Here is an 8,620-nt window from a genome sequence, read left to right on the forward strand (position 1 = left end):
TGAGGTGATCCTGGTCTTTTTCTTTATGTGACTTGATTTTGACTATTGTTTCTGAGCCATCTATAAGTTATTGTATTAGTTTATGCTTGATTACTGTGTCATAGCTACTTGTTCTGTTTTGTTTTGGTATACCCAAATGGGTTGCTTGAGTGAGCTGGCCTGATTATTTTTGCCTTTGGAGCCCTGGTGTCCTGTCCCCAGCTGGCTAGAGCTGTTATCAGGTATATCAGTCTAGGAGTCCATTCACTTTTCTTGTATGAATTCAGCTCAGGTTTCCAGGTAGCTGATCATTAAGTGTGTGGTACAGGCTCTGTCCTACAGTCTTAGACGGGCAGGAGTGATTGGTATATATACCGGTATCTGATTGGGGCAGGGGGTCACGCTCTGAACAAGGCAGATGGCTGAGAACCGACTCCCAAGTGTCTCTGAAGAAAACACATCTCTGTTCCCTAGATTTTGCTGGTGGGTGGGTTCTGCAGAGGGACCTTGGGCATCCAAAGTTTTTGGTTGTAAGGACTAGGAGGTACCAGTTATCTTTGGACCCCTGTCATGGGTGGCTGGGTAACCCGAGTAGAGTTTCCAGTCCTTAGGTCCCTGATGTGGGTAGGTGAGGACCTTGTTTAATATGCAAAGCAATGTCAAATGTCAAACACTCACCTCTCCATCGCACAACTGAAATATTTGGATTTTGCCAACAAGGACGTGTTCTCCTGAAATAGGCCCACACAGGTCCATGCGGAAGGGAAAGGTGCTCAAGATCCATGGATGGTCTATACCTGGACAGGAGCCGCTTCTGCCCTGAGCTCCCCCAGTTAATGGAGCTAGCAAATTATCTTTTCCCCCCAGTTGCAAATTTTTTCCTTCCCCAAGGCAGGGAGGACGGCTCTAGGTGCTCACCAGGGTCTATCTCAGGCCGAGGAATTCAGCCACTGAGGCCAGCTTGGGGGTTGGGGGGGGTGTGGTAAAATATATGCAAGTACTTAGCTTTTGCTGAGAGCACCGTTCTCCTCAGGTTCCAGAGGTGTGAGTAGGCTGCGTGGCTGGCTGCTTCCCCCTGAGGAAACTGCCGCTGAACGCTAGGACCAGCCCACCGCTGTTGCTGCCGCTCCGGAAATGGTGCCTGAGGGCTCCCCGCAATTCAGGTCCGGTAACTCCTCTCCTCTTCTGATGGCCTCTGCCTTCCCCTACCCCTCAGTTCATTGTCTAAGCTTACCTTTGATGTTCAGGGCTCCCAGCTTGTCACAAATATACTCATTTCACTTGTTTTTTCGGGTCTTTGTTGTAAAGAGGGCTCGCCGGAAGTGTCTGTCTATTCTGTCATCTTGGCTCTGCCTCCTTGCTTCTTTTTTAAATCTCTTTTTATATGTAAGTAACACTTTCGTTTATTCTGTCATATTTTCCCTGTGTCTATCTATCTTTAACATTTTTCTACAGTTTTCCAACTTACATATATCCATAGTTAACAAACCTTACGAATTCTGCTATGTCTCATGAGGTGTTTATTTGCCCTTTACATCTATGGTTAATGAATGCCATACATTCTGATATGTTTCATAAACTACTAGCTTAGTCACTATTTATATCTTCCCGATTCATTTTTCTTGTTTTCTGTAGCAGAACTGAATATTCTCGTAAATATAGCAAATATACATTACTGCTGCTAGGGATACAAAGTTCACTCACAGAAAGATGCATCATTTTGTGAGAGTGATAAGCAAACTAGACTACATAAGCAAGTATGACTAATATAATGCAACAACAGTGATAAAAATATATCTGTAAATAAAATAGGACCAAAATGAATGAATTGTGATTGCGGTGGCAGACAGTGATCAAAAGAGGATGCACTAAGATTAAATATCCACAAATGCTTGCCTCCAGAACAATAGACTATATATTTTTATCACAAGAAGATCCATAGGAATGCTTTCATAGAACTTCGGAAAGAGGTATTGCAGTAAAAAACAACAGCAGCTGTTTTATCAAATAGTTGTGTAAGATTACCAAATATCAATCTATAGCCCCTAATGGCTGTGGCCACTAGCTATTTATAACTTCCAACCAAGGATTTATCCCCATTAAGTTATAACATACCAAGAACAGAACCCGCCCTCATTTTTTGAATAAAGTAATGAAGGCCCAGCAAGCAGAAGTGACTTATTGAAGAATTAATTGCTAGTGGCTAGAACTATTTTCAAGCCATATTTCCTACATCAACATTTTTTCTTTATATTACATCATGCTTCTTGCTTGAAGGAAGGTCAGCACAAAGCACTTAAATAAAAAAAAAAATTAAAAGATTTATATAAACAAAATTGATAGAGGAGAAATAAATAGTAGCACTTGCTCATGACCAATTAACTCTTTCATGAATGTACAATGATAGCAAGAATAATGCAAAGTGAGAGATATATAGAGTTACCAAATTTTTAAAGAGCAATTTTTTTTTATTGTAATAGGATTTGCAGATGATATGGAAGTGTGCAATTTCTGATCCTTGCTTTAAAGTTTCTCATAGATTATACTGTACCTGGAAAAAGCATTAATTCAAAACTGTGAAAAAGAAAAGACCTTATATATCTCACAGTATATAGCTCAAAATTAACAATACTTTTCTAAGTATTTCCCTTCAAACTGTTTTTCACCTGATCAGTACTTCAGCACTGTCAAGGAGGAAGCTTGGGTGTATTTTTCTCTTATAATGCCACAACAAAAAGCTAACCAAAACAAGACTGCAATGACTCATAAGGGTTAAGCAAGTTCCCAACATTATGTGACTCTGATTCAACCAGTACTGAAAAATTTGTACTCTGTTCCTTATGACTGTACTCTCAATGATTTTTTTTTTTTTTAAGTACATAGGATAAATACACATAATTGACATTCATTGAAAGGGTAGTCAATGAGGATGCGAAAAGTCACCGAAAATCCAGGGGAATAGTGGAATGTGACCTAGAAATTGGGAGATAAATAAACTTTATTTGAGGAGAACTATTTAAGGATAACTCCTTTTTTTTTTCAGATTGATTAAATTGTAAGAGCAAAGGTAGGGAGAAAAGAATATACTTTATTAGGGGAAAGACACTAAGAATATTGCCCTGGATGGTAGGAAGAGTTATAAAAGGGAAAGAAGGTAAAATAAGGTGGAATAGGTAATATGAAGCTCTGTTGAAAACAAAGGTCATGTAATTATGGACTGAAGTTAATAAATGATGTATAGTCAAAGGGGAAAAAGGAATGTGGATTAATTTTTTTTTCTTTTTTTATACCAAGTATCAGAAGGAGAGAAAGCCTAGGTTCAGGACAAACTCTCTGGCAATTCTTACAGTCATTATGATGTCATATGATAAGAATGCAAATAAGTGCGCATGATACAGTCATTTTTTGTTAGGTGCCAATTCATTTCCGGCTCACATCAATCCTATATACAACAAAAGGCAACATTGGGTCCGGTGCCACCCACACAATCATTTTTACACTTGAGCCCATTGTTGCAACCATTATGCCTATCCATTCCATTGAGGGTCTTCCTCTTTTTCACTGACCCTCTACTTTACCAAGGATGATGTCCTTCTCCAGGGACTGGTCCCTCCTGAGAATATGTGCAAAGTTCATGAAACGAAGTGTTGTCATCCTTGCGTCTATCGAGCATTCTGGCTGTACTTCTTCCAAGACAGTTTTGTTTGTTCTTCTGGCAGTCCATGTTGTTGTTGTTGTTGTTAGGTGTCATCAAGTTGGTTCTGACCCATAGCAACACTATGTACCACAGAAGGAAACACTGCCTGGTTCTGCACCATCCTCACAATTGTTATGCTTGAGCCCATTGTTGCAGCCACTGTGTCAATCCATCTTGTTGAGGGTCTTACTCTTTTCTGCTGACCCTGTACTTTTCCAAGCGTGAAGTTCTTCTCCAGGGACTGATCCTTCCTGACAACATGTCCAAAGTACCTAAGATGCAGTGTCACCATCCTTGCTTCTAAGGAGCATTCGGGTTGTACTTCTTCCCAGAGAGATTTGTTCGTTCTTTTGGTAGTTCATGGTATATTCAAAACTCTCTGCCAACACCACAATTCAAAGGCATCAATTCTTTGGTCTTCCTTATTCATTGTCCAGCTTCCACATGCATATGTTGAGCCTAAAAATACCATGGCTTGAGTCAGGCACACCTCAGTCTTCAAGGTGACGTCTTTGCTTTTCAACACTATAAAGAGGTCCTTTGCACCAGATTTGCCCAATGCAATGCTTCTTTTGGTTCTTGACTACTGCTTCCATGGGTGTTGAGTGTGGATCCAAGTAAAACGAAATCCTTGACAACTTCGATCTTTTCTCAGTTTATAAAGATGTGGTTTATTGGTCCAGTTGTGAGGATTTTTGTTTTCTTTATGTTGAGGTGTAATCCATACTGAAGGCTGTGGTCTTTGATCTTCATCAGTGTGCTTCAAGTCCTCTTCATTTTCAGCAAGCAAGGTTGTTTCATCTGCATAACACAGGCTGTTAATGAGTCTTCCTCCAATCCTAATGCCCCATTCTTCTTCATATAGTCCAGCTTCTCACATTATTTGCTCAGCATACAGATTGAATAGGTAAGGTGAAAAGATATAACCCTGACACACACGTTTTCTGACTTTAAACCACTCAGTATCCCCTTGTTCTGTCCAAACAACTGCCTTGACCTATGTGCAAGTTCCTCATGAGCACAATTAAGTGATCTGGAATTTCCATTCTTCACAATGTTATCCATAATTTGTTATGATTCACACAGTTGAATGCTTTTGCATAGTCAATACAACACAGGTAAATACCCTTCTGGTATTCTCTGCTTTCATTCAGGATCCATCTGATACCAGCAATGATATCCCTGATTTGACGTCTTATTCTGAATCCAGCCTGAATTTCTGGAAGATTTCTTTTGATATACTGTTGCAGCTGCTTTTGAATGATCTTTAGCAAAATTTTGCTTGCACGTGATACTAATGATATTATTTGACAATTTCCATGATCGGTTGGATCACCTTTCTTGGGAATAGGCATAAATATGGATCTTTCCCAGTTCATTGACAAGGTAGTTGTCTTCCAACTTTCTTGGCATAGATGAGTCAGCACTTCTAGTGCTGCATCTGTTTGTTGAAACATGAGAGGATACTCTGAAACTTGCTCTCGAACTTCCAGCAACTAAAGCAAAAGAAAAGGAAGGCCATGGTGTATACAATATTCTTATCCAACACCATAATGCAGAAGCATCAATTCTCCTTCAATCTTTCTTACTTATTGTCTAGCTTTCACATGCATGCAAAGCTATTAAAAACACCATGGCTTGGGTCAGTTGCACCTTAGTCCATCAAGCAACATCTTTCCTTTTTAACACTTTAAGGAAAACTTTTGCAGCAGATTTTGGGCTTTGATTTTGGATCCAAGGAAAATGAAATCCTTGACAACTTCAAACTTTTCTCTATCTACCACAATGTTGCTTACTGGTCCATTTGTGTGTATTTTTATTTTCTTTATGTTGAGATGCAATTCATACTGAAGCCTGTGGTCTTTGTTCTTCATCAGTAAGTGCTTCAAATCCTCTTTGATTTCAGCAAGCAAAGTTGTCATTTGCATATCACAGGTTGTTAATGAGGCTTTCTCCAATCCTGATGCCACATTCTTTTTCATGCAGTTCAGCTTCTTGGATTATTTTCTCACATACATATTGAATAAGTATGCTGAAAGGACACAACCCTGATGCACGACTTTCTTGATTTTAAACCACACAGTAGCTCCCTGTTCTGTTAGAAAGACTGCCTTTTGATTGTATGTACAGGTTCTTCAGGAGCACAATTGTGTTCTAGATTTGCATTCTTCTTAGTATTATCCTTAATTTGTTATGATCCACACAGTCTAATGCCTATGCATAGTCAATGAAACACAGGTAAGCATCTTTCTAGTATTCTCTGCTTTCAGCCATAACCCAGTGCCGTCGAATCGATTCCGACTCATAGCGACCCTACAGGACAGAGTAGAACTAAGCCATCTGATATCAGCAATGATATACCTTGTTCCAGGTCCTCTTCTGAATCTGGCTTGAATTTCTGTCAGTTCCTTGTTTATATACTGCTGCAACCACTTTTGAATGATCTTCAGCAAAATTTTACTTGTGGTTGATATTAATGATATTGTTCAATAATTTCTATCTTTAGTTCCGCATTTGGTTGGATCACCTCTTTTGGAATGGGTACACATATGCAGAGGAAATCCTAGTGGCGTGGCAGTTAAGTGCTGTGGCTGCAAACCAAAAGGTCAGCAGTTCAAACCCACCAAGTGCTCCTTGGAAACTCTATGGGGCAGTTCTACTTTGTCCTATAAGGCTGCTATTAGTTGGAATTGACTTGATGGCAGTGGGTTTGGTTTTTGGGACGCATATGCATCTCTTCCAGTCTGTGGCCAGGTGGCTGTCTTCCAAATTTCTTGGCATAGGCAACATGTCTGTCAGTCTGTCGAACAGTGAAATGGCATCACATTTATTATCAAAAGAACATTTCAAGATCTATCCTGAGGCACAACACTGTCAGTGATAGGATGATATCCATAAGCCTACAAGGGAGACCAGTTAATGTGACTATTATTCAAATTTAGGTACCAACTACTAAGGCCAAAGATGAAGAAATTGAAGGTTTTTACCAACTTTTGAAGTTTGAAATTGATCAAATATTCAATTAAGGAGCATTGATAATTACTGTCTATTGGAGTGCCAGACTAGAAATGAAGAAGAAGGATTGATATTTGGAGAATACTGCTTTAGTGATAGAAACCATGCTGGAGATCACATGATAGAATTGTGCAAGATCAGTGACTTCTTCATTGCAAATACCTTTTTATAAATCACAACATAGATATTGGTAAATGCATATAATGCTAAATGGCCACTGATCCAATTCTTTCATCTGGATTTTTTAAATATCTTCCTCAAAATAAAGAGACTGAGAAGTAGAAGTTCTTAGCATATTTTATTTTCACAACTTGCATAGGCTATGATTTACTGCTTAAGCTAGAACTACTGCTTAATTTTATCATGCAAATTTCCTTTTAAAGGTGGTGGCACTGTGGTTAAGAGCTATGCTACTAACAAAAACGTTGGCAGTTTGAATCCGTCAGTTGCTCCTTGGAAACCCCGTGGGGCAGTTCTACTCTGCCCTATAGGGTTGCTAGGAGCAGGAATCGACTGAACTACAGTGTATTTTTTTGTTGTTGTTTTTATGATATAAATGCAACTTGGGATTCTCCAGTTCCTTTTTTGATGAAGAGTTTCAGAATTTTATCTCGTATCTGCTTGGTTTTCACTACATAGACAATGGGATTCATCACTGGAGGAATGAGGAAGTGCATGTTAGCCATGAGAATGTAGATGTGTGATGGAAGCCTTGGGCCAAAGCGGTGTAACATAGACAGGCAGATCATGGGGGTGAAGAACAAGACCACAGCACAGAGGTGGGAAATGCAAGTGTTGAGGGCCTTGAGACGGCCACCATGAAATGCAATGCTTAGCACAGTTTTCAGGATCAGCACATAAGAAAGGAGAATGAAGAGAAAATCAAGTCCCATAGTGGAAAGTACCACAAACAATCCAAAGATGCTATTGATTCTATTGTTGGAACAGGAGAGCTTTATGATGTCAGGATGTAGGCAGTAGGAATGGGAAAGGACATTGGAGTGACAGAAGCACAGCCTCCTCAAAAGGATGAGAGGAGGAGCCTGTACAGTCAAGGTTCATACAAAAATGGCCAAACCTATCCTGGCAATTATGCTATTAGTGAGGATGGAGGAATAGTGCAATGGACGAGAAATGGCCACATAGCGGTCAAAGGCCATCGCCAGGATGACAGCTGATTCAAAATCTTGGAAGGTGTGAATGAAGAACATTTGAGTAAAGCAAGCAGAGAGAGTCAACTCTCGGGCATCCAGCCAGAAGATCCTTAGCATTGTGGGGAAGGTGAAGAGAGACAGACCCAGATCAGAGGCAGCTAGCATGGCCAGGAAGAGGTACATAGGTACATGGAGGGTCTGCTCCCTCCATATAACCATCATGATGGTCACATTGCCCACCAAGGTAATGAAGAACATGGCACAGAATGGTATGGAGATCCAGATGTGAAGAGCTTCCAGCCCAGGGATGCCTGTCACCAGGAAGGTGGAGAAAATGGAGCAGGTGTTATTGACAGAAAACATGCCAGGGCTGCATGCCTTGCCTAAAAAGAAAAGCATTGTATTAGAAACAAATGTAAAACTTTGACTTTGCAATTTTTTTTGTACCCTCTGAGTGCATATACCTTGGAATTAATGGATACCAGCTTTATGAAAATTCTTCTCTTAAACTGATCCTATGTCTAATATGAAATTAAATACTATTTCCTAACATGTATAATCTGAATCTCTGCCTAGAAACAGTACTTTGTGTACTGATCAATATTTTATCTATTTAAAAAAGTATATTGTTTTTAATCTGTCATTAAATTGATATAATATTTTAAAATATAAATTCCAAAATAAATATTTTCATGAATCCTGAACTAAATAATACAGATTTCTTGTCTTGCTCGTAATTACAGTGGCACACTATTTCAGAAAATTTGTCTCTGCC

The 8,620-nt window shown here is 39.5% G+C and overlaps 1 pseudogene; it reads right to left on the reverse strand.

Moving 5' to 3' along the window:
- Positions 1 to 7,236: 7,236 nt before the first annotated feature.
- Positions 7,237 to 8,208, reverse strand: LOC126079190 (olfactory receptor 51G2-like; annotated as a pseudogene).
- Between the last annotated feature and the right edge of the window lie 412 nt (positions 8,209 to 8,620).

The sequence above is a fragment of the Elephas maximus genome, chromosome 7 (genome assembly GCF_024166365.1).
Source record: "Elephas maximus indicus isolate mEleMax1 chromosome 7, mEleMax1 primary haplotype, whole genome shotgun sequence".
NCBI lineage: Eukaryota > Metazoa > Chordata > Mammalia > Proboscidea > Elephantidae > Elephas > Elephas maximus.